Consider the following 26713-nt stretch of genomic DNA (forward strand, 5'->3'; position numbering starts at 1 on the left):
CTCTCAATATACTTTGAGAAATGTTTTGCTGTGTGGACTTTTATTAACCAAATTACCAAAATATTCATCATGCCAAAATAATCTACACCCAGTTCTCAAAAATACTTTAAATAAAATACTCTAAGGCTAAAAATGTAAAACAGAAAGGCTTGAGTTAGGAACCCAGTAGCTGCTCACACCTCAAAGAACTGTTACCTCACATAAGCTATTCACTTAACTACTGTGAAGAGTCCATGCAACGCTTTAGAACATTTCTCTCAAAACCAAAATTAATTTATTGTCAATACATAGACAGAGTATTGTGGATCTATAATAAAGTAATTTAAAAATAATTACCATGCTTGGTGCATTTACGCTAACTCTACAGCTTTACCGTATTCTGCTCCTAACTCGATATAGTACCACTGCCACTAGGACTTTAGTAAAACAGAATCCTCTCCTCCACCCCCTAAACAAACAGCAATCTAACCAGGATTTCAGGGAATACTGAAAAACACTCTACAAAGATGACCATGAAAATAGAGATTTTTGTGAAAACGGGTTAATAGTTTACTCAGTCCGGCCTTCACAAGATGGCAGCTGCTACCACTGCAACTTAATTTCCACTGGGAGGCCAGCTAATAGCTCCTTCTTAGACTTTCACTTTCCACAGTAAATTCAAGGGGATAATTAATGAAATTTTTAAGTGAATAACTTTTCATTAAAGATGTCAGCCTATGTGACCTCCATATTAAAGGGATAACCCATAGGGAACAAGTGGCCAGCCCCTCTGAAGAGGGAAGGAGCCAAAAAGAACCACAAGAAGTCCCATAATTGAGGCTTGGAGACTAAATTCCTTGATTTACCTTTAGAGCAGGTAGAGCACAGGCAGTGGCTGTTACGTTTCTCCACAATGTCACAACCTTCACCGACAACCTGCTGAAAAGATGGCAAGGTAGTAGTTCCATTTTTATATGTCCATTTAATTTTTGGCCTCTCTGCTGAGAGGGCAACATGGCATCAGCCAGCGACAACTGTGATAGTGATTGTGCAATGTCGACACTTACCCACAAACCCCAAATTAATTTCCAACGTCTCCAAAAATTATCGTCATTAGATTGCACTACTTAGTTATTCCTAACCTAGCCACTTCTAAACTCAGTGATGAAATGTTCTTTATCTAATTACTAACTCCGGAGACTTCCAGTCATCCTAATTATTTAAATATAATAGGTAAGAGAATTGGTCTGAAATCAACAAGATGTAATTTAATAAAGTGTAAAGTACTTTACTTAGGAAAGAAAAATCTTATGCACAACTACAAAGTGGGGAATAAATGACTAGGCAGTTGCACTGCTGAAAAGGATTTGGGAGTTACAGTGGATCACAAATTGAACAAGAGTCAACAATGTGATAAAGCTGTGAAAAAGGCTAATGTCATTCTGGGGTGTACTAACAGGAGTGTCATAAGACATGGGAGGCTATTGCCTTGCTCTACTCAGTACTGGAAAGGCCTCAGCTGGCTTAGCGTGTCTAAGTCTGGATGCCACACTTTAGGAAAGACACTGACAGATTGGAAACCGTCCAGAGGAGAGTAACAAAAATGAGAAAAGGTTTAGAAAACTTGACCTATGAAGAAACATAAAAACAACTGAGCCTGTTTAGTCTTGAGAAAAGGGAGAACTTGATAACAGTCTTCAAATATATTAAGGCCTGTTATAAAGAGGACTGTGATCAGTTGTTCTACATGTCCACTGAAGGCAGGACAAGTAGTAATGGGCTTCATCTGTAGCAAGGGAGATTTAGGTTAGATGTTGGGAAAAGCTTTCCCACTATAAGGGTAGTTAAGCTCTGGAATAGGCTTGCATGGGAAGCTATGGAATCCCCATCACTGGAGGTCTTTAAAACAGGGTGGACACACACAGTCCGGAATGGTGTAGGTTCAGTCAGCCCTGCCTCAGCACAGGGGCTGGACTATCTCACCTCTTGAGCTCTTCCAGCCATACATTTCCATGATTCTATAACAGCAACTGCATCTACCACATCAATAAGTTTTGGAACAAACTGGTGAAATGTAGTCATCAATAATGACTACCCCTAGAAAATGTGCATATCAATCAGTGACAATGAAGATAATGACTGAAAAAGTGCATTCCACACATGCAATTTCCTTGTTTTAAAAACACAAAATCCTATTCTATATAAAATCCTCCTCTATTTGCTTGCTAGAAATAAGTCCCCACTTTCAAGAAGTCATTTCTAACAGCAGACAATGTTCATTATATTCTTCCAAAACCTTAGATACAGCTTATTAAGATCATTCACACAACAGGTACAGATCAAACACTCCATTAATAAACCCTCTAAGAACCTATCAACTTCTGTCTTCCACAATGAAACAGCAATACAGACAACAAGGGTCCAGTCAACTCCTCTAGCTACAGAACATGACTATCATTTAAACTTTCATCAGAATGAAAATATATTGCACAAAAAATCTGAGAACAGCAGAGACATGCAACAAACTTTCTCTATCATAGACCTACAATGGTATCGACCAGCCAACACTTAAATCACTACCCAACAGAGCAGAACTATCTGTTAACACACTAACGACTAATTCTGAATCACAAGAGCAAAGAGCACTTGCAGGGCTCATTCTTAGGGGGAAGTCAATTGACCGTCAGAGAGCAACACTGGCTGACAATTAAGGAGAGAGGACCATTTCTGCTTTTTTAGATACAGGACTGTTATGCTGGTGTGCAACAGAGGGGAGAAGTTACATGAAGAGACATGACCTTCAAGACAATGAATCCAACTTAGACTGTTACTAGAGTTCATGATCCATGCAGTGGAGTTTAGACTCCTAGTTGTGTGCTAGGGAACCATCGTCAGATGTGATTGCACAGCAAACCTAAAATCCAGGAATTTCAAATTAATGTGTAACTGACAAAAACTAAGCCAGAAGTCTGGCAAGGAACTGCTCATCAAAGGCTGTATTTAGTTATGTATCAACATGTTTTAATGATTATATCAACCAATGAGAATGCAAATTTCTTTACAAAGTAACTGAAGTACAAATAGAGAAGTTGATTCAAATTGATTATTTAAATAGTGGCTTTCCCTTTGGTGATTTAAATCAACGAGTTCTGCTTTCTCCTTTTAACAGAAGATACACTCTCCTCTGTTTCGGACTTTAGTCAGATTTAAACACATGTTCAGGCAAATGCTGAATAGATATATAATAGACATATGTTTCATCTAATAAACTTAGATGCTGAAGGTCTTTATGACTAATCTCCAGACCCTACAAACTCGGTCAAATAAGGCCCTGTCTACAATAAAATAAATATGTTAAAAACACATTTGTGAAACATCGTTGTAGCCCAAACATGCTAGAATATGGTTGTTCCTTGTCGATTAGGACAGAGGAGGCAAAGCGTATAACCATGTTACAGAACCTTGTTTTAACCGCAGGGACAGCTGCAGCTGGTTACTGTCAAGGATTGCTGGAATGGGAAAACTATAGGTAAAAGCCTGGCTCAACTGAAGTCAATGACAACATTCCCATTGACTTCAGTGGGGCTTCACTTTCAACCAGTGAGTTCAATCCGTGTCCAAAAGAGTCAAATCACTTTCACCCCTGCCCGAAAAGGAGAAGGGAAGAAGAGATGCAGCCCATCTCCCATTCCAAACAAGCTCTACCTCATCCTGAGTGTTAAACACACAAACTACCTCCTGTGCCTTCTTGGGTGCCACAAGGCTCAGCTGCCAAACTCTCCATCTTTCTTCAAGTAATACAATGAAGTTACGCTTTGTAGATACAAAATTCTAGCAGCATGCTGAAAACAGAAAATGTAAGGCCATCTGAAAAACATTCCAAAATTGAAACGTGTATTGAATTCAGTGCAAAAATGTATTAAGCAGATAATATGCATTTTCCTATTTAAATCAATAAAACCCTCATTTTAAGATTAGCTGAAGCTTCTGCAGAACTTCCAGTTTACCACACTTCAGCAATGCAGAGCTACAGGGAGCCTTATCAGAGAAGCTAGGTCCAGCTGGTTCCTGGGGGCCAAAGGACTTGGGTAAAATGGAGAAATACCTTGCTCACTTGCAGCAAAACTCCCATTTTTAAACAGCTTATACAAAAAACAAAAAAGACGGTAGTTTTAAATGCTCTGGGGGGAAAAAAATCAAAATATTCTCCTTGGAGCAGCTCTGGATTTGAAAAAATACATTTCTACGTTCTATTTAACAGATTCTGGAAGCAGCACTGTAACAAAAGAGAACTGTTATACAACCTTTAATACAGCAACACACAAGACATCATATGAAACATCATTATTCCATTACAATAACAAACTATACGTGTACTGTTTAAAAAGTGTATCTTAAGAGCAGATATTCGCTCACCTCATACATGCTTCCAGTACCAGTTTCCTTAGAAACAACGTCATGCAGTCATCCTACTTTAAATCTGAAACATTCTCTCTCTCTCTCATCAGCTCCAGTGTGATAACCCATCCTACGCTAAACACAATTCAATCTCTCTTTCCCTCTCCCATGAGCTCCTATGTAATAACTCTTTCGATGCTAAACAGACATAGGACACTGTGTCCCATAAATCAGCTCATGTGTGATGATAACCCATCCTGAAACCTATATCCACAATACCCATGTTTGTGCAATACACTTACCACATACCAGCACCTTCCCTCCAAACAGCCTCTCAAATTGTATGTAGTCTAATAGATTTGTTCTAAACCAAACCTGAGAGATACACAGGCTCTGCTTACGAAATAAACTAGATCTTTAATAATCCAAATTAAATATACAGTGAAATATAGCATGAGAAAGTAAACAACAAAACTGACTATACCAAACCACAAATGAGGGCCGTTCAGTACTGAGTCCACAGACAAAAGCTTAAGCAAGTGCTAAAAAGGAACAGACATTAACAAAAGAATAAAATATAATGGAATAGATTTATAGAAGAATGAGTAAACCAGAGAAAACAGAGTGCAGCTGCCTATGGTGAGAAGGTAAATAATCACGACCATTGCTGCAGAGAAGAGAAATTTATGCAGGAACAAATAGTTCTAGGAAATATGAATTCTGAATTTTAAACAGCTTCCTCTTTTTCACACTTACCATCTCTCACTTGATCCAAATCAATGTCTATTATATCATGGAAATAACTCATCTTCAAAAATGAAGTGCTTATCAATTTTAGACCATTAAAACTTCAAGATATATTTTTGGCTGCAAAATCTGCAACCAATTGCAATCCATCCAAACTGGAATTTAGGTTAGATACTTAGGACTTAAATTACTTGTTCCTCTAGGTTTGCCTGAGCACTCCCCAAAAATGCCGCTGAAGGTTTCTCTGCTGTTACCTGTTGAGTGCTGGAAGCTAATGAAATCTCTCCTTCTAATCTTACCAACTTCTAGTTGAAAAAGGTTTCTCTTCAAAAAATAGAGGGTAACTAAGCTGACTGTTTCAATGGCTTTTCTTAGATCTCCTTAAAAGGAAATGTTGGATATTTCTGATTCAACTCTGTTTCAACCAAAGCTATACCACAACATATATCACATAAAAAAAGCCTACATTAAAGGAATATTAAGGTTGCAAAGCCAAGAACTCAAAAGTTAGAAAATGTCACATTTAAAGTTGCCTATGCATTATGTTACAGTCTTCAGTTATATGATTACATACCATTTTGTCCATAGGATTCCGGCCTTATTCAGTGCAAAGATGGAGCATGCTCAGGGAATGAACCAGAGATATGCAGTTAATGAGGCTGTTTCATTTTTTTAATGTAATTTTCTAGTTTTTTTAAAAAGCAAACTGAAAAAGAACAAAAGAAATACCATCATGTGTAACCATATTGACCCCCCACATGGGTCATCAGCAGGGTTAGAACTTTTAGATCTACAATATAGACCTCTGTCACTTAAACTAAGGGGGTAACTGTTAGCAACAACAAGTTGTCGTTCTCTGTGTGGACCAGCATTAGAGGGGGGAAATGACATTTTTTTCCAGTGGCTTTCACAGATATTTGCTGACAACAGAGGAATGTTAAGACTCAGGAATCCAGGTTTCATTTCCAGATTCTGGAGGACATGGGCTTCAGTGGATACAGGCCCTTCTTCCCATCTTTGCCAAACTTTCCCAAGCTCCTCATGCCCCTGCATTCCACAGCGCCTTGGCACCAGCTGTGAGAGCACTCAGAGCACAGGAGAGTCTCCTGCTCTCAATTTCTGTTGCTGGCATCACAGCAGCCAGAGGAACAACTACACGGAAAGTTCTGGTCAGCCATAAAGTTCTGGGATGGAGCGTATATAGGGTGACCAGTTGCCCCGCTATTATCAGGACCATCTGGATATTAGGGGCTTTGTCTTATATAGGACCTATCACCCCGGCATAGGACCCCTATTATCCCCAACCCTATCCCTATTTTTCACACTTGCTATCTGGTCAGCCTAAGCATACTCTCAGTCATTCTGTGGGGATGGTGCGTGCAGTTTGGTCAATATGCAGGACTAGGTGAGGATGGAGCATCCTCAGTGCAGACAATCTTCAGAGAATGCTGCCGCCAAAGAAGCCTCTACTAAGCTTATGCAAACTGTGATTTTTGGCTAAATTTGGGCAGATTTTCACAGGGACAGCAAAAGGCAGATCCCTTATATTAGGTTTCAGAGTAACAGCCATGCTAGTCTGTATTCGCAGAAAGAGAAGGAGGACTTGTGGCACCCTAGAGACTAACCAATTTATTTGAGCATAAGCTTTCGTGAGCTACAGCTCACTTCATCGGATGCATGCTGGGTGACCCTTGCCAAATTTTACATTAATAGTCCAAAGCATAGAGGCACTAGAGCTTCTCAATGAAGCATTTGTAATTTTTTTTTTAACATGGGCAAAACAACAGATTTTCCCCAATTTAATTTTTGAAAATGGCTAACCCAGCTTTGCTGAAACAGACAGAGACAGATTAGACTGACGCAGATACCCAGCATGGAACATTTCAGCCTGAATGGCTGCAATCTGGCAAAGTTATAAGAAACTGAAAACAGGGTCTTATAAAGTAAAGAGTTAGGCAACCTTAATGATAGGTGCTGTTAGTAACACCTCCTAGAAAATCCTTAGTTACACAAATACACAAAACCTATGGCACTTAAAGAGTTTTCAGAGTTTAAAACAAATTACAATACCTATTAATTGTGGGTAGCATTAAAGCCATTGTTCTTTTGTCAGGAATGAGAACCATAAAAACACAAAAAATCAAGTATATACAAAACAAAATAAGAACACCTTAGATCACACTCAGAAGCCTGTTAGAGCCAATTCCACTAGCCCTGAACTGAGAAAGGCCTATGAGCAGCTATAGCATTTTTAGCCCCAAGAACCAATAGCAAGATCCTCCCAGCTGATCTTAACTATCATAACAGGGATGAAAGAACTCTCTCACAGCACAGAAAATTCAGATCTTTTAAAATTATCCCCAATATTCTGAAGAACACCTAGAAGTGGACAGGAAGTGACTACAAAGACCATGAAGCAAAATTGTTCTGTGTTCACAGCATCTTGCCACACTCAGGAGGCAAGCAACGGTATTTTGCACCAGCAGGTAAACTTCAAATATAACCTAAAAGAGAACAAATACAGTATATCCTGGAGGTTGACCTATTTCAGGGTCCAGCATGGTTGACCTATTTCAGGGTCCATATTAAAGAATAAAATGGTCACAGACTTAGGAACACAGGAGTGGAGGAACTGTCATCTTCTGGGTCACCAAGTCCCATCCTCTGTCATAGCAGACAATCCAGATAGAAGACAGAAATCAAGAAAGAGACAGAGAAAGCTGGAAAGAGTGAGAGTGAAAGAGTAAAGAAGGAAGGATAAAAGAAAGATGAAGTAAAGTTAAGAAGATCTAAAGACCTTAAAGGAGGAATGGTCTCATTCACCAGACCCCCAAAGATGCAGGTTAGAGAGCAATAGATGAAAAGAAAAGGGCTCCTATCATGACAAACAACCCACTGCCTGCTATTGCACTTAGCAAGTGCATTTTTCCTCCATCTCCCCACCTCTCCTTCCAGCTAGCTGTAGGGTGATTAAGAGTTCTATAAACCACAGCAGCTTAGAATCTAGACAATTTAGATTGAGGTATCCTTGTACAGAAGTGTTTTATGGCACTTTTTCAGAAAGATTAATTTATTCTAGAAAAACTAAGAAAAATGAACAGGGAAAGCAATAGTCTCAAAGAGCATTTAACAGCGAGCTTTGTTGATGGATAAATATAAACAAAGTTAGAATTCAAACTGCAGTTTCACTGGGAAATAGTCAAACTGGAAAGCATTCTCTTTTCCCTCACATAATTCCAATGCATCATCATCAAATCTAGACACTAACTCTTTTACAACAGCTTTTCAACGGTTCTATGTGTGTATGTAAGGGGGGAAGAATAATTACTGCAGAGAAACTACTGAAGTGAAAAGAAAAATTTAAAAATCTGTTTTTTGTTTCAACTATTGTATAAAAACATTGAGATTGGCCTGAGTTCATTTTAAAAAAAATCAGAATTTCTGTATGTGGGGAGTAATAATTCTCCAAGAGCACCTGACCACATTAGCTCTGTGCAATGCCTCCTTGAGTGAAACATGATCATCCATAGGTCCAGAAGAACCACCTTTAAAATTTACTACCCATATGTTTCCGTCTACTGACCAAGGTGTCTAACCCTGCTCATGAGTAACTTTATGCTCAGGAGTAACCCTACTAACTTCAGTTGGATGGCTCCTGGGTGTAAAGTTACATGTGTACTTGCAGGATCCAGTCCTATATGAAAAAAATGAAAGAAGATCATGTTTCTCAAAAAAGACCTATGCATTTTAAACACTGTACACAATGAAAAGCCTATGTGAAATACTGAAAATAAAGTTTTCAAATTAAAATTAGTACTTCCTGGCGTACCAGCTGGCAGTACCTGCCACCTTGCTGTAAAATAATTGTGCCACTATCCATAAAACATTACAGAGAAAAACTAAACCAGTTCCTCTCTTGTTTTAATACCAGTTTAATTATTAAACTTCACTGTTGAATAGTTAGACACCAGGTGTATTGTTCGAAGTGTACAGTTATTCTTTTGAGGTTAAATCAATATTAGAACAGGATGGAAACTGGCCAGTTGTAGAATGGGAAAAACCTGACCAGTTAATATTTTAAAGCAAAGTGGTCAATTTCACACAGTTTTTCTTAGTGAGAAGTAGGTTTTTAATATACGCATTTTGTAACTCAGTAAAACATGCAATTTTCTTTTTAGTGGCCTATTTAAAGACTCAACATTAGCTCAATATTAATCAGTTCCCAAAATATTAACTAACTGGGTCCTTTATCTACCCAATTAAGTAAGAGAAAGCCAAATGCGCTCAATTTTTCTTAGGTATAGATGCAGACATAGAAAAATGTACACAGATATTGTGGGTCAAATTCACCATTAATCTAAGCAGGTACTGTTCTAATGGCTTCAACAGAGTTGCACCCACTTGTGCTCGTGTTTAATTTGACACAGGAGTAGTAGGCAAAAATAATTAACAATAGATTACTATTTGTTTTCTTGAGTTTGGAATAATCAAGTAAGTTTTCTAACAGTGGACTGAATGAACGGCCTTAAAAAAGTGTTATAGGTCATCCCAAACAATCTACAAATCAGTAGCAATGGGATTTTTCTTCTCCATTCACCATCGTACACTTTGAAGGCAAGAGCCTGAAGTTCTATAACTAGTAGGCCCAATCACTAATAAAATGCACATTTGTAGAGTTAACAAATAGATGTGTATGCAGCTTTGGAAGCCCATACTAAACAATACACCTATCTTTCACAGTGCCCTCCCCTCCACCCAAATTTAATGGGGGAGTGGAACCTACTAAATGTGCTCAATTTACAATGCTCAACTTTGTAAAATAAAATCATTATTTCAAAACAAAGCAAAGGCACAAATCCTTAATGTCCTCGTTATCAAGACTCTATACCAAGTTTCAATGTTGAAACTTTATCCATTTTTGACACAGCCCTGTTCACATGCATGTTTATAATTTTTTGAGCAGGAATCATAATGGCCCAAGAGGTGAATATTTCAGAAAGGTAAGAACATGTGAAAAAGAGTGTCACAACAAAGTGTTTTGCAGCCTTAGCTAAAAGTTTTCCTTTCAGCAAATTTACTATATTATATCTACTTGAGATGGAAAAACAACTCCAGTTTTTCTATTCTGTCCTTTCTTCTAGCGAAATCATCCTCCTGTGTGTATAGACAATGTTTCTGGCATTACACTTTCTCTATTAGTTCACACCCCAGTAATTCTTGTATCTTCTAGGGGCTGTCTGTTCTTTTCAAATGCCCTTAATAAGGGCTTTAAATCAAGGTCTGTGCCCCAGTTCACTTTGCCCGACCTTTTTTACTGTTTCATTGTCTTGCTTTCCTGTACAATTTGTGATGCTAGGACGCAGCTGTGTGTCATGAAGTAATAGCACAGAGTGGCTCTGGGATTTGGGGAGGCGAGGGGGAGGGAGAAGATTTTGGAGTTTTTTGAAGTGCAAAAATAGATTCATATTCTTTAATGTCCTTCATAGAATTTATTTCACACCACTCATCTTGGCAGTCTTTCAAAATCCCCCTGCTCTCAAAGGCAGAAAACCCATGAGAGACCGCTGTTGCGCATCTTGTGGACTTGTCCATCGCCAGCTAATTTTTGGAAAGATGTGGTTGATTACACATGTAAAGATTCCACTAAAAATGAGCACTTGTTTGTTCTATGTATTCACAGAGACCATTCTGAACAAATACAAATACAGATGTGGAGACATAGTACTACTACTTTTAAACAACTATGAGGCAACACTTCCATTTAAGATAGCTGCAGAAAAGTCTCCTACTTTGACATGTTTATTAATGTTGAGTAGGCAACACAAGTTCGATAGCTATGTTAGATTTGTTGATTATAATCTCTCTGCTTTCATACTTTTTGCATATTTTACTTTTGCCTTTTTGCCACATCTGTCACCCACCAATTAGGGCATACATTTTAAATGTCTGGCTGTAACTAGTATATCTATAACCGTACTTTGACCACTGGTGTTCTAGTCAGTAGTCTGCTTCATTTCAATAATTAAAATGGAGAAATAAGATTCTAACCTCACAGATGACATCTTATTCTCTTACTGCAAAAGGATTAATAGGTGCCATAGATAGGATTTTATTTTCCATTACAGTCATCGGAGCACATACATGCTATATTCATGCACATTTACTAACGGCAAAACTTGCAGGGATTTTAGAAAGTTGCAAGAATTGACAAATTTCAATTAACAGATACAAGATGAGCATCTCCAATGTACAGGAGCCTAGGAAAAATAAACATGAAGTACATTGCTAAGGGAGAATGCCTCAAGACTCCACAGAAGCAGCAATAAAATGATAATTACTGCTAAAACACTTGCAAAAAATAGGCAGAATAGGAAAATATTATATTTGCTCATTGGTAAGACATGCTCTGTTGAAGGTGTATCTGAAAAATGTCACAAAGCTGATGAGTTTCTTCAACCGAAATTATCACTAAATTCAAAGGGTCGTTTCCTGATTATTAATAGGAGAAAGTGAGTTGCTTACTGAGTGTCTGACCCTCCCCCCACACATACTTATGTCGGTGTCAAAATTCTTACTGGCTTCAATAGCAACAGGATTGCATCTCTGACTGCACAAAATTTACATGCAGCCACCTATGTCTGAACTGATAGCAAATTCTGAAATTATATTCCATTTAACCAAAAATCAGAGGCTTGACCTTAGACTGGGACAGAGAATAAGTCTGATTTTAAACCGTTGAGTAATTGCATCAGATAGCAGTCTCTGGCAAATTAGATTCATGATAGTGTGATCAGCAGAGAGAAAGGCTTGGCTAACCATCACACCCCCACAAACCTACTCAGGTCAAAAACGGCAAGGTTCCAGACAAACACTTCAGCATGACGACAAGGAGCAGCGCTCAAGAAGCTTTTCCACAGCAGTAGGTAGAGAACGGTTGGCAAGGATACCATGCCAAACAGGACATAACAGATCATTCAAAAGCTTCTGCGGTTTAGCTGAAAGCTTAATTCATTAGATCAACTATTAATATCCATTGAGACCCTCTTAACTAGTTTCTCCATACACATCTCAAAAAAATTCATTTTACTAAAGGATTAGACCAGGGGTCTCAAATATGCAGCCCGCATGCGGCCCCCCGAGTTATTTCCTGCGGCCCCCCATAGTCCCCCGACTCCACCGGCAGCCAAGCTCCCCTCCCTCCCCGCTCCCCCTCCTGTCCCCCTGCAGCTGTTTGGCGGTGCTTAGGACTTTCCGGGGGGGGGGGGGCGGAGCAGAAATGCAGCGCGCTCAGGGGAGGAAGCAGAGAAGGGGCAGGGCCGGGGCAGGGATTTGGGGAAGAGGATGGAATAGGGGCGGGGCCTCATGGAAGGTGTGGAGTGGGGGCAGGGGGGGGGAGGTTTTGTATCTTTGTATGAAAAGATTTCAGTGATGTGGCCCTCAGGCCATTGTACTAGTCCTCATGTGGCACTTATGGTGACTTGAGTTTGAGATCCCTGGATTAGATGCTTGCTCCATTAAGTCCCAGTACTCTCTCTAAGGCTTGGTCTACACTACAGAGTTAGGTCGATGTAAGGCTCACAGCTTGGGCTGTCACCCCAGGGCGGATGGGGGGCACCAGCTGTGAGCACCACGCAGCTCTCAGTGCCCCACAATGCCCGACTTTAGTCAGTGCAAGCGCTCCAGGTGAGGACGTGCACCACCAGCAGAAGGAGGGTAGCGTGGACACCAACTGCCAACTGAATTACTGCTGTGGCTGTAAGTCAACCTAAATTAAGTCTACCTAATTTTGTAGTGTAGACAACCCCTTACAGAGGACTATCCAATGGTTCGGGAGGAAAAAAAATCATAGTATATTTAGGTTTCAGAGTAGCAGCCGTGTTAGTCTGTATCTGCAAAAAGAAAAGGAGTACTTATGACACCTTAGAGACTAACAAATTTATTTGAGCATAAGCTTTCGTGAGCTACAGCTCACTTCATCAGATGCGTGCAGTGGAAAATACAGTGGGGAGATTTTATATACACAGACAACATCAAACAATGGGTGTTACCATACACACTATAATGAGAGTGATCAGGTAAGGTGAGCTATTACCAGCAGGAGAGAAAAAAAACCTTTTGTAGTGATAATCAAGGTGGGCCATTTCCAGCAGTTGACAAGAACGTGTGAGGACCAGTGGGGGGGAGGGGGAGAATAAACATGGGGAAATAGTTTTACTTTGTGTAATGACACATCCACTCCCAGTCTTTATTCAAGCCTAAGTTAATGGTGTCCAGTTTGCAAATTAATTCCAATTCAGCAGTCTCTCATTGGAGTCTGTTTTTCAAGTTTTTTTGTTAAAGAATTGCCAATTTTAGGTCTGTAATCTAGTGACCAGAGAGATTCAAGTGTTCTCCGACTAGTTTTTGAATGTTATAATTTTAACGTCTGATTTGTGTCCATTTATTCTTTTACGTAGAGACTGTCCGGTTTGGCCAATGTACATGGCAGAGGGGCATTGTTGGCACATATCACATTGGTAGATGTGCAGGTGAACGAGCCTCTGATAGTGTGGCTGATGTGATTAGACCCTATGATGGTGTCCCCTGAATAGATATGTGGACACAGTTGGCAACGGGCTTTGTTGCAAGGATAGGTTCCTGGGTTAGTGTTTTTGTTGTGTGATGTGTAGTTGCTGGTGAGTATTTGCTTCAGGTTGGGGGGCTGTCTGTAAGCAAGGACTGGCCTGTCTCCCAAGACCTGTGAGAGTGTTGGGTCGTCCTTCAGGATAGGTTGTAGATCCTTGATGATGCATTGGAGAGGTTTTAGTTGGGGGCTGAAGGTGATGGCTAGTGGCGTTCTGTTATTTTCTTTGTTGGGCCTGTCCTGTAGTAGGTGACTTCTGGGTACCCTTCTGGCTCTGTCAATCTCTTTCTTCACTTCAGCAGGTGGGTATTGTAGTTGTAAGAACACTTGATAGAGATCTTGTAGGTGTTTGTCTCCATCTGAGGGGTTGAAGTATATGCGGTTGTATTGTAGAGGTTGGCTGTAGACAATGGATCGTGTGGTGTGGTCTGGATGAAAGCTGGAAGCATGTAGGTAAGTATAGCGGTCAGTAGGTTTCCGGTCTAGGGTGGTGTTTATGTGACCATCGCTTATTAGCACTGTAGCGTCCAGGAAGTGGATCTCTTGTGTGGAGTTAACTGCACATTGCCTAATATGATAGAGACAGGGAAAAATCCCTTGTAGCCCTTGAGGTAACAGCATAATGCTCAATTACTAAATATTAGCCAACTATACCCACAAATATTAACATTGATCAAAGTTATCTGAACCCTAACTTGATTTGGAATTTGTATGCCACAAAGGTATTGAGACAATCTGGGATTTCATTCTACTTCGTAACGAGTTTCACTGTATCCAAATTCACTACAAGAAGATTTCACTCTCTAGCTTTAAATTCAGTACACAAAAGGTAAATTTACAAAATGGTATGAATACAGTTAAGTGTACAAATACTAATAATTGGATTTACTGGTGTAACTTCAACCAACCTCCTGAAAATATAAAGTTAGTTCAACTAGACATGCTCTGGAAAGTTCAAACTAGATTGTCATGATAATACAAATACTACTAAGATCTTAATATCCGATTCCAACTGAAAAAGAAAATAAATGGGCAGTACCTTAAATTTTTTTATACTAACTGTAACTTTTTTATAATAACTGTAAAAGTCAACTAGGTAAAAACCATACCAGATTTGTGGCTAATCTGACAACCTGAGCCCCACAAGAAAAAACAAACAAGAAAATATATTAGCACACTCAAAGAGCATAAAGTCCAGTTCAAGGAGCAATTCCTGGAACACAAGGTACGTCCACTTGATCATTCCATTGGTAACCAAATTAGGATAGATTTTGTTTATCACAAATGTGTATTATTAAAAGATAGTCAAAAATTATTTTTGTTCAGCTAGCACAACTAATGATACTTGTGCAAAAACCAGCTTCACCAGGTAACTCCACGCTCCCACTCTTCTGTGGAACAAATTTAAAGCATGGTGTTTATGAACCAACAAAAAGATCTAAACATTCAAAGTCAAACAGGGTAATTAAAACAAAATAAGAACATAAAAACGGCCATACTGTTTCAGACCAAAGGTCCATCTAGCCCAGTATCCTGTCTTCCAACAGTGGCCAATGACAGGTGACCCAGAGGGAATGAACAGAACAGGTACTCATCAATTGATCCATCCCCAGCTTATGGCAAACAGAGGCTAGGGACACCATCCTGCCCAATAGCCACCAATGGACCTATTCTCTTATCTAGTTCCTTTTTGAGCTCTGTTATAGTCTTGGCCTTCACAACATCCTCTGGCAAGGAGTTCTACAGGTTGACTGTGCGTGAAAAAATGCTCCCTTTTGTTTGTTTTAAATGTTGCCTATTAATTTCATTTGGTAACCCCTAGTTCTAGAGTGACCAGATGAAATGCACAAAATATCGGGACACATGGGGGAAGCAAAAAAAAAAAAAAGCCAGAGCAGCAAAAGCCGCAATATCGGGACAAATGGCATCCCAACCGTGCATCGGTCGGGACACGAGACATAACACTTCCTTATTTATTTTCTCCACACCAGACATGATTTTACAGACCTCTATCATATTCCCCCTCAGTCGTCTCTTTTCCAAGCTGCAAAGTCCCAGTCTTATTAATCTCTCCTCATATGGAAGCCGTTCCATACCCCTAATCATTTTTGTTGCCCTTTTCTGAACCTTTTCTAATGCCGATATATCTTTTTTGAGATGGGATGACCACATCTGCACAAAGTATTCAAGATGTGAGTGTACCATGGATTTATATAGAGGCAATATGATATTTTCTGTCTTATTATCTATCCCTTTCTTAATGATTCCCAACATTCTGTTAGCTTTTTTTAATGACACTGCACATTGACTGGACATTTTCAGAGAACTATCCACACTAACTCCAAAATCTCTTTCTTGAATGTTAATAGCTAATTGAGACCCCATCATTTTATATGTATAGTTGGGATTATGTTTTCCAGTGTGCATTATCTTGCATTTATCAACATTGAATTTCATCTGCCATTTTGTTTCCCAGTCACCCAGTTTTGTGAGATCCTTTTGTGGCTCTTCGTGGTCTGATTTGGACTCAACTATCTTGAGTAGTTTTGTATCATCTGCAAATTTTGCCACCTCACAGTTTACCCCTTTTTCCAGAACATTTATGAATATATTGAATAGGACTTGCCATCTTTTCCCAGCATCAGCAAACAGTTGGCATGTGGAGAAGTTGAGGGATCAAAGCAGATGAGACAAGAAGTCGTGGCAGGTACACGGATATAAACAGAGGTAGAAGGTGGCAGTCATGGTAATAGCAGTTGTTTTGCTGACACAGACAAATCAGGAAGCATGCATGGAGGTTCCAATCTAACAGCGGTAAATGTTGCTGTCACCGAATACTCATTAAATTAAACAGTGCAGAAACAACTGATGAATGCTTAACTAAAAACACTGGCTCAATCTATTCATTCCTAAATTCACATTACATACTTTCAAAATTCCTTTTAATCCTTGCTGCACTCTATTTTAGTCTAAGTAACAAGGAGCAGACATGACAGCATTTAAAGAGCTTGATGGTTTCAAAGATTTTTATAAACGGTTATCTATGGAAGTACAAATCAAGAACTTGACAATAAAAGCATTATAAACTTCCACAACTCACCCACCATACTGAAACAGGTCAGTTACCATCAAACAGTGATTATAGTTTGGTCAACATCTTAAGGATCGAACACAATAGCAATAATTAAGTATTTAAAAGAAACCTGCTATAGCCCAAGAATTTTGAACAAAACTGATTCCTAGCTATTATGAAACAAGAATAAAAGGCTGAAAAAGCAGAGGAAACTGGTCATTTTCTACTGTACATCTAAATTCCTCCTGCTCCCCTTTGACCAGCTTCTGGACCAACAGAATAATAGTCTAAAAAGGTAAAATTGTTAAATTTTCCAGTTACAACTAGGGTGACCAGATGAAATGCACAAAATATCGGGACACATGGGGGAAGCAAAAAAAAAAAAAAGCCAGAGCAGCCAAAGCCGCAATATCGGGACAAATGGCATCCCAACCGTGCATCGGTCGGGACACGAGACAAAGAACTAAAAATTGGGACAGTCCCGATTTTATCGGGACCTCTGGTCACCCTAGTTACAACCAAGGGAAGGATTCAGGCTTTTATGATGCTGGTGCTTTGTCAATCTTCCTTACAATTTCTACACTGAGGGACACATTATTTTGTTTAAAAGACTCACTAATTTAAAATCATACCTGGTATAACTCCAGTGAAGTACATGGAGTGTCACCAAGGATTCATTTATCCCGTTGTTGTTCCTAGAGAAGTTTTATTATAACAGAGTTTGGAGAAACATTTTTCTCCCATAACAAAATAAATGCTATACTTGGAAACTGCTTGTACTACTACTGTTCTACAACAACAAACATATGTCAGGGCTATGGCACAAAAAGCATTTATTATTGATACCTGCTGAATATTACTTTCAGGTACTTTCAGCAAGGCAGTATGTCTAGTGGTTAGAACAGGAGCTTGGAGACCTAGTGTGAAATGCCGATACCAATGAAATCAATGGTAAAAACAATCATTGACTTCAATGGAGCCAAGATTTCACCCCTCATTTCTATTGCCCTCATTTCTATTGCCCAATGTGTGACCTTGAGCAAAACACTTAGTACCTCATATCCGAATTCCTAATCTGTAAGACTGGGATATACTTACTATATACTTTTATAAAGTGCTTTGAGATCCTTAGCTGATTAAGTACAAGATACTGTATTATTACCACTAGAACCACAGCACATTTAACACAAGTAAAGAACAGTACCTGTCACTCTCCATGTTTCAACACAAGAATCCTCAGATGCACTCAAACATCTGGGTAGAGGCCTTCTTTATCCTACTCATTCAATTTGTGATAAGAAACTGCACAAAAAAGAATCACTATTAGCATCAACCAACTAATCTACTTTAAAATAGAGTTATGAATCCTAGCTGCAATATACAGTTCCTTGCACAGACTCTCTCCGAGAGGAAGGAATGACTTGCCACACAAACCAACATACAAATAAAACATTCCAAAGGAAACTCCAAGCTAAAAAGACACACACACAGTAATACAGTTAACATAACCTTTGAAGTAGTGCAAGTATATATTATTAGCGTCCACTACCCTTTGCCCCATGGCATAAACACAGATCCTTCTCCTGTAATTAAAGCAATTGATTGTGAACACTGCAAACATCTGACATATGAGTAGCTCAATGCTTTTTCATTTCATTCCCTGCAGGAATAACTCACTTTAGGTCAGGCATCTGCACAAACTCATGGTTCCCAAAATTAGAGATGTACCACCCAAGGGATTGGAAACCCATGACTCCCAATATAGATTGTATACACAGATCTTGAAGAGCAAGATTTTTGTGTTTCTTAATATCCTGCTGCTCACCAGAATAGAGCAGACAGATCGTAGAGATGCAGTGACATGCACATACCTGGTCATGTAAAGACCCACACGTCAAAACAAAGTTGGCTGGTAGGCTAAATTTAGGCCTGCTAGCCTCATTATTATTTTAATAACTAATTAAAAAGGGACTCTAATACCTTTTCCAATTTAGTTAGAAAACCTTTTCCCTGAACAAGATGCAGTAAGCTAATATTGCATTGAATCTGTATCTAAGTATCCATTTGAGATACAGAGTCTCATCTTGATACACAGGAGTTATACAAGTATATTCCCAGAATCAAGTATTTTTAAATTACTGGCTAGCCCAAGTATGTCATTTGACAGGAGAGACCAAGGATTCAAAGCAAATAAGGAGAGGCTGATCTCAAAATTCAAATCTCATCATGTCAGTATCTCAACATGGAGATTTGTGTTTAGCCAAATATAAAATCAATTAATTTTAAACATGTCAGTTGATATCTAATTAATTCTTGATTAGCCATTTTGCGTATACCAATTATTAGAAAAAAGAATATTATACATAGGTTTTTCTTTAATACACATAGGATGTCCTCCTCCAAAGCTCTAAAAGGTGGCAAATCCCAATTTTTTAAAACACTTTGCAATTCCTTCTCTGAAAACCTCCCACCTTGGCTTTTACTAAATCTAAGATAGTATCAAAACTCAAAGCCGAGTATTTTGCTCATTTCTAAGTGTGTCTCCTACTTTGGTAGCACACACTGAGACATTTGGTGACTTATCCGTTCCAACCCTCACCCACATTTGTTTGGAAGAACTCCTCCCACTTTCTTCCAGTTATTTCAACTAATTGTCATGAGTCTCCATATATTGCTGCAGTGTTAGTTATGCATCTATAACATATGACTAAATTATACCAGTATAACTGATATCACCCATACAAGAACAGTCCTCTGTACTTAAAGATACTTAACATTTAATTAGCAGGTCAAAGTCCAAAAAAGCTGTAAGAAATTATATTTGATACATTTTCACCATTAAAAAATAATCAATCTTAAACTTATGATAAGTTAACCTAAGATATTTCCATCACAAAATCTGCTTTTTTTAAGTCCACGAAAATCCAGTGGACTCTCACCCGGGGTAATTAGAAAGCTTTCCTGAGTAAATGCCATCAACTTCTGCAGAATTTTTATTTTAATAAACAGAAACCTAGTTTTAAAAAATAATAGTTTTGAAGATAACCTTCCAAATATGAACCTATTTTTCAGCCATAGAATTTGGCATTTTCCAAGAAGCCACAGAATTCAGGATTTTTGCAACAGCATTCACCATTTTGCAGCAGCCAATCACCTGACATTTTGTTTTCTGTATCCCTGCTCTGCTAGGACAGGTTTGCAGCTGCCAAAAGGGGAGTACCGGATTACAGTGTGAGCTCCCTGCATTGTTCTATGGACTCAGGTAGCAAGGAGTCAGGGAACCAGACCTGGAGGGCACCTTGCAGCCAGAGAACGAGGGGAACTAGAAGCATAAGTAGCAAACTGGGCTGCCTGGAGACTAGAGCAGCAAGGACCAGGGAAAGGAATTACTGAAATTAAAAATTCCTACTTTCATGGTAAACGGGTGGGGGAGGGGGGATGCAGTTCTGTGCCAGTGAGTCAACTCAGACAATGTGGGGGGGGGGGGTGTGGAAAATCCCTTAGTGAAAATAATTGTTGGTGAATTTTACATCTATTAGTATTTTCAAATGTGACCCAGAGGTTTTTTGGGAGGGCTAAGTTACCAATGAAGGATATTTCATAGCAGGAGAATAAACTGACATTGAGGGGGAATTCAGTTCAAGCATTGTGCAGAGTACAATTACATTACATTAGATGGGCATAAAGCAAAGAATGTGATATTGTATTTGAGTTTGAAAGCAGCCGCATCATTTGTTGGGTAATTATATCCTTCTAGCTGCGTATTTATTATTGTTCATATAGTACCATAGCTGTACACAAGAGTTTAGAACAGTATGTACCAAAGAAAGTATTTCCAGTATACCATCTCTGTCTTCTCTGTCTGCTCCCACTGATCAGAAAAAAGAAACCTTGCACTCAAACACATTAGGTCTGACACAAGAACCCACAGCTGGCAGAAGAATGCTAATTGCAGCATAAGAAGTTCTCTTACAAGAGGTTAACCTTTTGCTGTGGTAGATAAACCAAAGCACCTCTTATAAGAATGTAGAAAGTTTATGAACTCTCTATGATTATTGTGCCTGGGCTCTGCTCAAGGTTTGTACATTTTCTGCTCCATAATCTGCTACTACAGCTTTATTCAGGTAAGAATTTCATATGGTATGGTTGTGCTGGATAACAACATTCTACTTATATAAAAGTGCTGTTCTACCGCACAGAACCTTACATTTAAAGTCTAGAAACCAAGCCAGGATTCCATTAATAAGAAAAATGCTTAAGTATATTTTGCCAAGTATCAGAGGGGTAGCCGTGTTAGTCTGTATCCACAAAAACAATGAAGAGTCCGGTGGCACCTTAAAGACTAACAGATTTATTTGGGCATAAGCTTTCATTGCATCTGAAGAAGTGGGGATTTTTACCCACGAAAGCTTATCCCCAAATAAATCTGTTAGTCTTTACAGTGCCACTGGACTCCTCGTTGTTTAAGTATATTTTGATATCACTAGTGTTCTCTCTCATTCCAATCTCTCTGCCAACATAAACAATGGCTTTATATTAAAAACTGCTAAACTGTTTTTCAAGTTCAAAATCCTAGTTATACATGTTCTTGTACCTTTATAACAGATAAAATGGTTATTTGGAGAATAAGTGTATTGTTTTCAGAAAATGATCATCACTACTTTATAGCTATTTCTAGAGCATACAAGAAACACTTGAACAGTTCAATTTCATACAATTTAGGAGTTAATATTTCTTTAAGCACACAGAACCCCATGAATGCAGAATCAAAAAAGTTCCAAGAAATCAGAAGCTCATCATAATTTTCCCCTCAAAGGGAAGATTAAAAACCAAGGCTGGAATACAACATGTTTAAAGATCACCTGCAAATTTCCCTCCTTGAGGGAAACAACAATCCTCAGCAGTAATGAACCTGAGGCAAGTCCCCAACAACATTCACTCACTACAATAGGAAGGGAAGTATTTCACAGGTAGAGATAAATGAACCTCTCCTTATGTATTCAAAACCTTCACTTTCCAAGCTATGAAAAACCCAACCAAAGAAAGCAAACATGTTTGCCTCCCCCTGCTCTGACACTGCATCCACAGAACAAAAGAGGCAGCCCTGGATCTTGCAGATTTTATCTCACAGTGAAAAATATTAATCTCTGAAACCAGGTAGAGACAGTCTAGATTAATCCGTTGGCTTTCTACCCGGAACAGTTTCACTATTAATATGATGATAATGGCATTCCTACTAAAACTCCAGTCTTCACTCTCTACTTGAGCACCTTAATAACACAAGCAAAATTTGAAATCCCAAAATAAATAAAATATTTACATACTAATAGAAGATTCTACTAAGTAAACCCATTTTAAAATTGGTCAATATCATACTACAAACCCAGGCTTATGCCCATACAAAGCAAAATGTGGTAAATAATTTCAATGTGTACACTGCCACAAGAAATGGCATTATAGCAAAATCTACAATTTAGTAATGATTACACTGCTTACCAGTTACTTCTCAGATTAGAACAAAAAGCAAGGACTACACACTCAATCATGAAGGGAAAAACAATTTGCACTAACCAGGTGAAAATGTAATTAACTCCTAAAAATGGCACACAAAGGTTGCCATTATGAGTCTTCTTACTACAGTACCTGTTAATCGTTCTCTTCACACATTCCCTAGTGGCAATCAGCTAAGGGAATAAAACAGTAATTACATTAGAGAATCTCTGCCCCAAGAAATGCCAAACTTCCACTTACCTTTTACTGTAGATTCCAGAATTTCATGTTTCCCAACTCTTCCTGAGAAAACAAATATTTGATGGTATACTGAGACCCAGTAATCCAATCACTTAAGAAAAACCTGTTCTCTCTCTAGATTTGAGTATCAGCACAATTACCATACATGTGTATAGTGTGTACATTAAGAGGGTATCTCCATAGAGATCTGTATGGCGCAGACCTCCTTCCGACTCTGTATCGCTCTTTCTGTAGGAGATTGTCAGTGTGTATGTGAACATAACAGAGAGGTTACATAACCCGTAGATACAGAAATGTCTCTATCAATCAGCATGTGTACTTATCCTGCCAAATTCCATTCTTTTCTCGCAACTATTGCTGCATGCCTTGGGAGCAGGGTTCCTGAGCTAGATCCCTGTCTCTTTTGGGGACTGTGATGTCAGTAAGTGAGAGCTCCAGAGGAGAAAAGTGTCTGTAATGAGGAAGGTTTCCGAGTGCCCATGGGGAAGGGTCTTCTACACAGAAGGGGAGTGAGAAGGGGTCCCTGAGTGCCAGGGGAACGGGTCTATGAGGGGTAGAGGAAGGGGTCCCCGAGTGCCATGGGGAGGGGTCTATGCGGGGTAGAGGAAGGGGTCCCCGAGTGCCATGGGGAGGGGTCTATGAGAGAGGGAGGCGGGCAGGGGTCCCCAAGTGCCATGGGGAGGGGTCCCCGGGTGGCAGGGGAATGGGTCTATGCGGGGTAGAGGAAGGGGTCCCCGGGTGGCAGGGGAACAGGTCTATGCGGGGTAGAGGAAGGGGTCCCCGAGTGGCAGGGGAACAGGTCCATGCAGGGTAGAGGAAGCGGTCCCCGGGTGCCATGGGGAGGGGTCTATGCGGGGTAGAGGAAAGGGTCCTCGGGTGCCAGGGGAACGGGTCTATGCAGGGTAGAGGAAGGGGTCCCCGAGTGGCAGGGGAACGGGTTTATGAGAGAGGGAGGCGGGCAGGAGTCCCCGAGTGCCAGGGGAACGGGTCTATGCGGGGTAGAGGAAGGGGTCCCCGAGTGCTATGGGGAGAGGTCTATGAGAGAGGGAGGCGGGCAGGAGTCCCCGAGTGCCAGGAGAAGGGGTTCCCGAGTGCCATGGGGAGGGGTCTATGCAGGGTAGAGGAAGGGGTCCCCGAGTGGCAGGAGAACGGGTTTATGAGAGAGGGAGGCGGGCAGGAGTCCCCGGGTGGCAGGGGAAGGGGTCTATGCGGGGTAGAGGAAGGGGTCCCCGGGTGGCAGGGGAAGGGGTCTATGCGGGGTAGAGGAAGGGGTCCCCGGGTGGCAGGGGAAGGGGTCTATGCGGGGTAGAGGAAGGGGTCCCCGGGTGGCAGGGGAAGGGGTCTATGCGGGGTAGAGGAAGGGGTCCCCGGGTGGCAGGGGAAGGGGTCCCCGGGTGGCAGGGGAGGGGGTCTATGCGGGGCAGAGGAGGGGGTCCCCGAGTGGCAGGGGAAGGGGTCTATGCGGGGTAGAGGAAGGGGTCCCCGGGTGGCAGGGGAAGGGGTCTATGCGGAGTAGAGGAAGGAGTCCCCGGGTGGCAGGGGAAGGGGTCTATGCGGGGTAGAGGAAGGGGTCCCCGGGTGGCAGGGGAAGGGGTCTATGCGGGGTAGAGGAAGGGGTCCCCGGGTGGCAGGGGAAGGGGTCTATGCGGGGTAGAGGAAGGGGTCCCCGGGTGGCAGGGGAAGGGGTCTATGCGGGGTAGAGGAAGGGGTCCCCGGGTGGCAGGGGAAGGGGTCTATGCGGGGTAGAGGAAGGGGTCCCCGGGTGGCAGGGGAAGGGGTCTATGCGGGGTAGAGGAAGGGGTCCCCGGGTGGCAGGGGAAGGGGTCTATGCGGGGTAGAGGAAGGGGTCCCCGGGTGGCAGGGGAAGGGGTCTATGCGGGGTAGAGGAAGGGGTCCCCGGGTGGCAGGGGAAGGGGTCTATGCGGGGTAGAGGAAGGGGTCCCCGGGTGGCAGGGGAAGGGGTCTATGCGGGGTAGAGGAAGGAGTCCCCGGGTGGCAGGGGAAGGGGTCTATGCCGGGCAGAGAAAGGGGTCCCCGAGTGGCAGGGGAAGGGGTCTATGCGGGGTAGAGGAAGGAGTCCCCGGGTGGCAGGGGAAGGGGTCTATGCGGGGCAGAGAAAGGGGTCCCCGAGTGGCAGGGGAAGGGGTCTATGCGGGATAGAGGAAGGAGTCCCCGAGTGGCAGGGGAAGGGGTCTATGCGGGGCAGAGAAAGGGGTCCCCGAGTGGCAGGGGAAGGGGTCTATGCGGGGTAGAGGAAGGGGTCCCCGAGTGGCAGGGTAAGGGGTCTATGCGGGGTAGAGGAAGGGGTCCCCGAGTGGCAGGGTAAGGGGTCTATGCGGGGTAGAGGAAGGGGTCCCCGAGTGGCAGGGGAAGGGGTCTATGCGGGGTAGAGGAAGGGGTCCCCGAGTGGCAGGGGAAGGGGTCTATGCGGGGTAGAGGAAGGGGTCCCCGAGTGGCAGGGGAAGGGGTCTATGCGGGGTAGAGGAAGGGGTCCCCGAGTGGCAGGGGAAGGGGTCTATGCGGGGTAGAGGAAGGGGTCCCCGGGTGGCAGGGGAAGGGGTCTATGCGGGGTAGAGGAAGGGGTCCCCGGGTGGCAGGGGAAGGGGTCTATGCGGGGTAGAGGAAGGGGTCCCCGGGTGGCAGGGGAAGGGGTCTATGCGGGGTAGAGGAAGGGGTCCCCGAGTGGCAGGGGAAGGGGTCTATGCGGGGTAGAGGAAGGGGTCCCCGAGTGGCAGGGGAAGGGGTCTATGCGGGGTAGAGGAAGGGGTCCCCGAGTGGCAGGGGAAGGGGTCTATGCGGGGTAGAGGAAGGGGTCCCCGGGTGGCAGGGGAAGGGGTCTATGCGGGGTAGAGGAAGGGGTCCCCGGGTGGCAGGGGAAGGGGTCTATGCGGGGTAGAGGAAGGGGTCCCCGGGTGGCAGGGGAAGGGGTCTATGCGGGGTAGAGGAAGGGGTCCCCGGGTGGCAGGGGAAGGGGTCTATGCGGGGTAGAGGAAGGGGTCCCCGAGTGCCATGGGGAGGGGTCTATGCGGGGCAGAGGAAGGGGTCCCCGGGTGGCAGGGGAAGGGGTCTATGCGGGGTAGAGGAAGGGGTCCCCGGGTGGCAGGGGAAGGGGTCTATGCGGGGTAGAGGAAGGGGTCCCCGGGTGGCAGGGGAAGGGGTCTATGCGGGGTAGAGGAAGGGGTCCCCGGGTGGCAGGGGAAGGGGTCTATGCGGGGTAGAGGAAGGGGTCCCCGGGTGGCAGGGGAAGGGGTCTATGCGGGGTAGAGGAAGGGGTCCCCGGGTGGCAGGGGAAGGGGTCTATGCGGGGTAGAGGAAGGGGTCCCCGGGGTGGCAGGGGAAGGGGTCTATGCGGGGTAGAGGAAGGGGTCCCCGGGTGGCAGGGGAAGGGGTCTATGCGGGGTAGAGGAAGGGGTCCCCGGGTGGCAGGGGAAGGGGTCTATGCGGGGTAGAGGAAGGGGTCCCCGAGTGCCATGGGGAGGGGTCTATGCGGGGCAGAGGAAGGGGTCCCCGAGTGCCATGGGGAGGGGTCTATGCGGGGCAGAGGAAGGGGTCCCCGAGTGACAGGGGAAGGGGTCTATGCGGGGTAGAGGAAGGAGTCCCCGGGTGGCAGGGGAAGGGGTCTATGCCGGGCAGAGAAAGGGGTCCCCGGGTGGCAGGGGAAGGGGTCTATGCGGAGTAGAGGAAGGGGTCCCCGGGTGGCAGGGGAAGGGGTCTATGCGGGGCAGAGGAAGGGGTCCCCGGGTGGCAGGGGAAGGGGTCTATGCGGGGTAGAGGAAGGGGTCCCCGGGTGGCAGGGGAAGGGGTCTATGCGGGGTAGAGAAAGGGGTCCCCGGGTGGCAGGGGAAGGGGTCTATGCGGGGCAGAGAAAGGGGTCCCCGGGTGGCAGGGGAAGGGGTCTATGCGGGGCAGAGGAAGGGGTCCCCGAGTGCCATGGGGAGGGGTCTATGCGGGGTAGAGGAAGGGGTCCCCGGGTGGCAGGGGAAGGGGTCTATGCGGGGTAGAGGAAGGGGTCCCCGGGTGGCAGGGGAAGGGGTCTATGCGGGGTAGAGGAAGGGGTCCCCGGGTGGCAGGGGAAGGGGTCTATGCGGGGTAGAGGAAGGGGTCCCCGGGTGGCAGGGGAAGGGGTCTATGCGGGGTAGAGG

At 42.9% G+C, this 26713-nt stretch overlaps 1 protein-coding gene across 8 annotated transcripts in view; it reads right to left on the reverse strand.

The window, feature by feature from the left end:
- Positions 1–26713, reverse strand: part of HYCC2 (hyccin PI4KA lipid kinase complex subunit 2) — a 100244-nt gene that overhangs the window by 72401 nt on the left and 1130 nt on the right. For 4 of the 8 annotated variants that reach the window (XM_075118064.1, XM_048868859.2, XM_048868857.2 and 1 more), the window contains exon 2: positions 22572–22613. The gene's annotated coding sequence lies outside the window, so the exon portion shown is untranslated. Of the gene's footprint in view, positions 1–845; positions 926–22571; positions 23702–26713 lie in introns of those variants that run through there. The other 4 variants (XM_048868856.2, XM_048868861.2, XM_048868862.2 and 1 more) reach the window with 4 other exon arrangements.

Source organism: Caretta caretta, chromosome 11, assembly GCF_965140235.1.
Source record: "Caretta caretta isolate rCarCar2 chromosome 11, rCarCar1.hap1, whole genome shotgun sequence".
NCBI classification, from domain to species: domain Eukaryota; kingdom Metazoa; phylum Chordata; order Testudines; family Cheloniidae; genus Caretta; species Caretta caretta.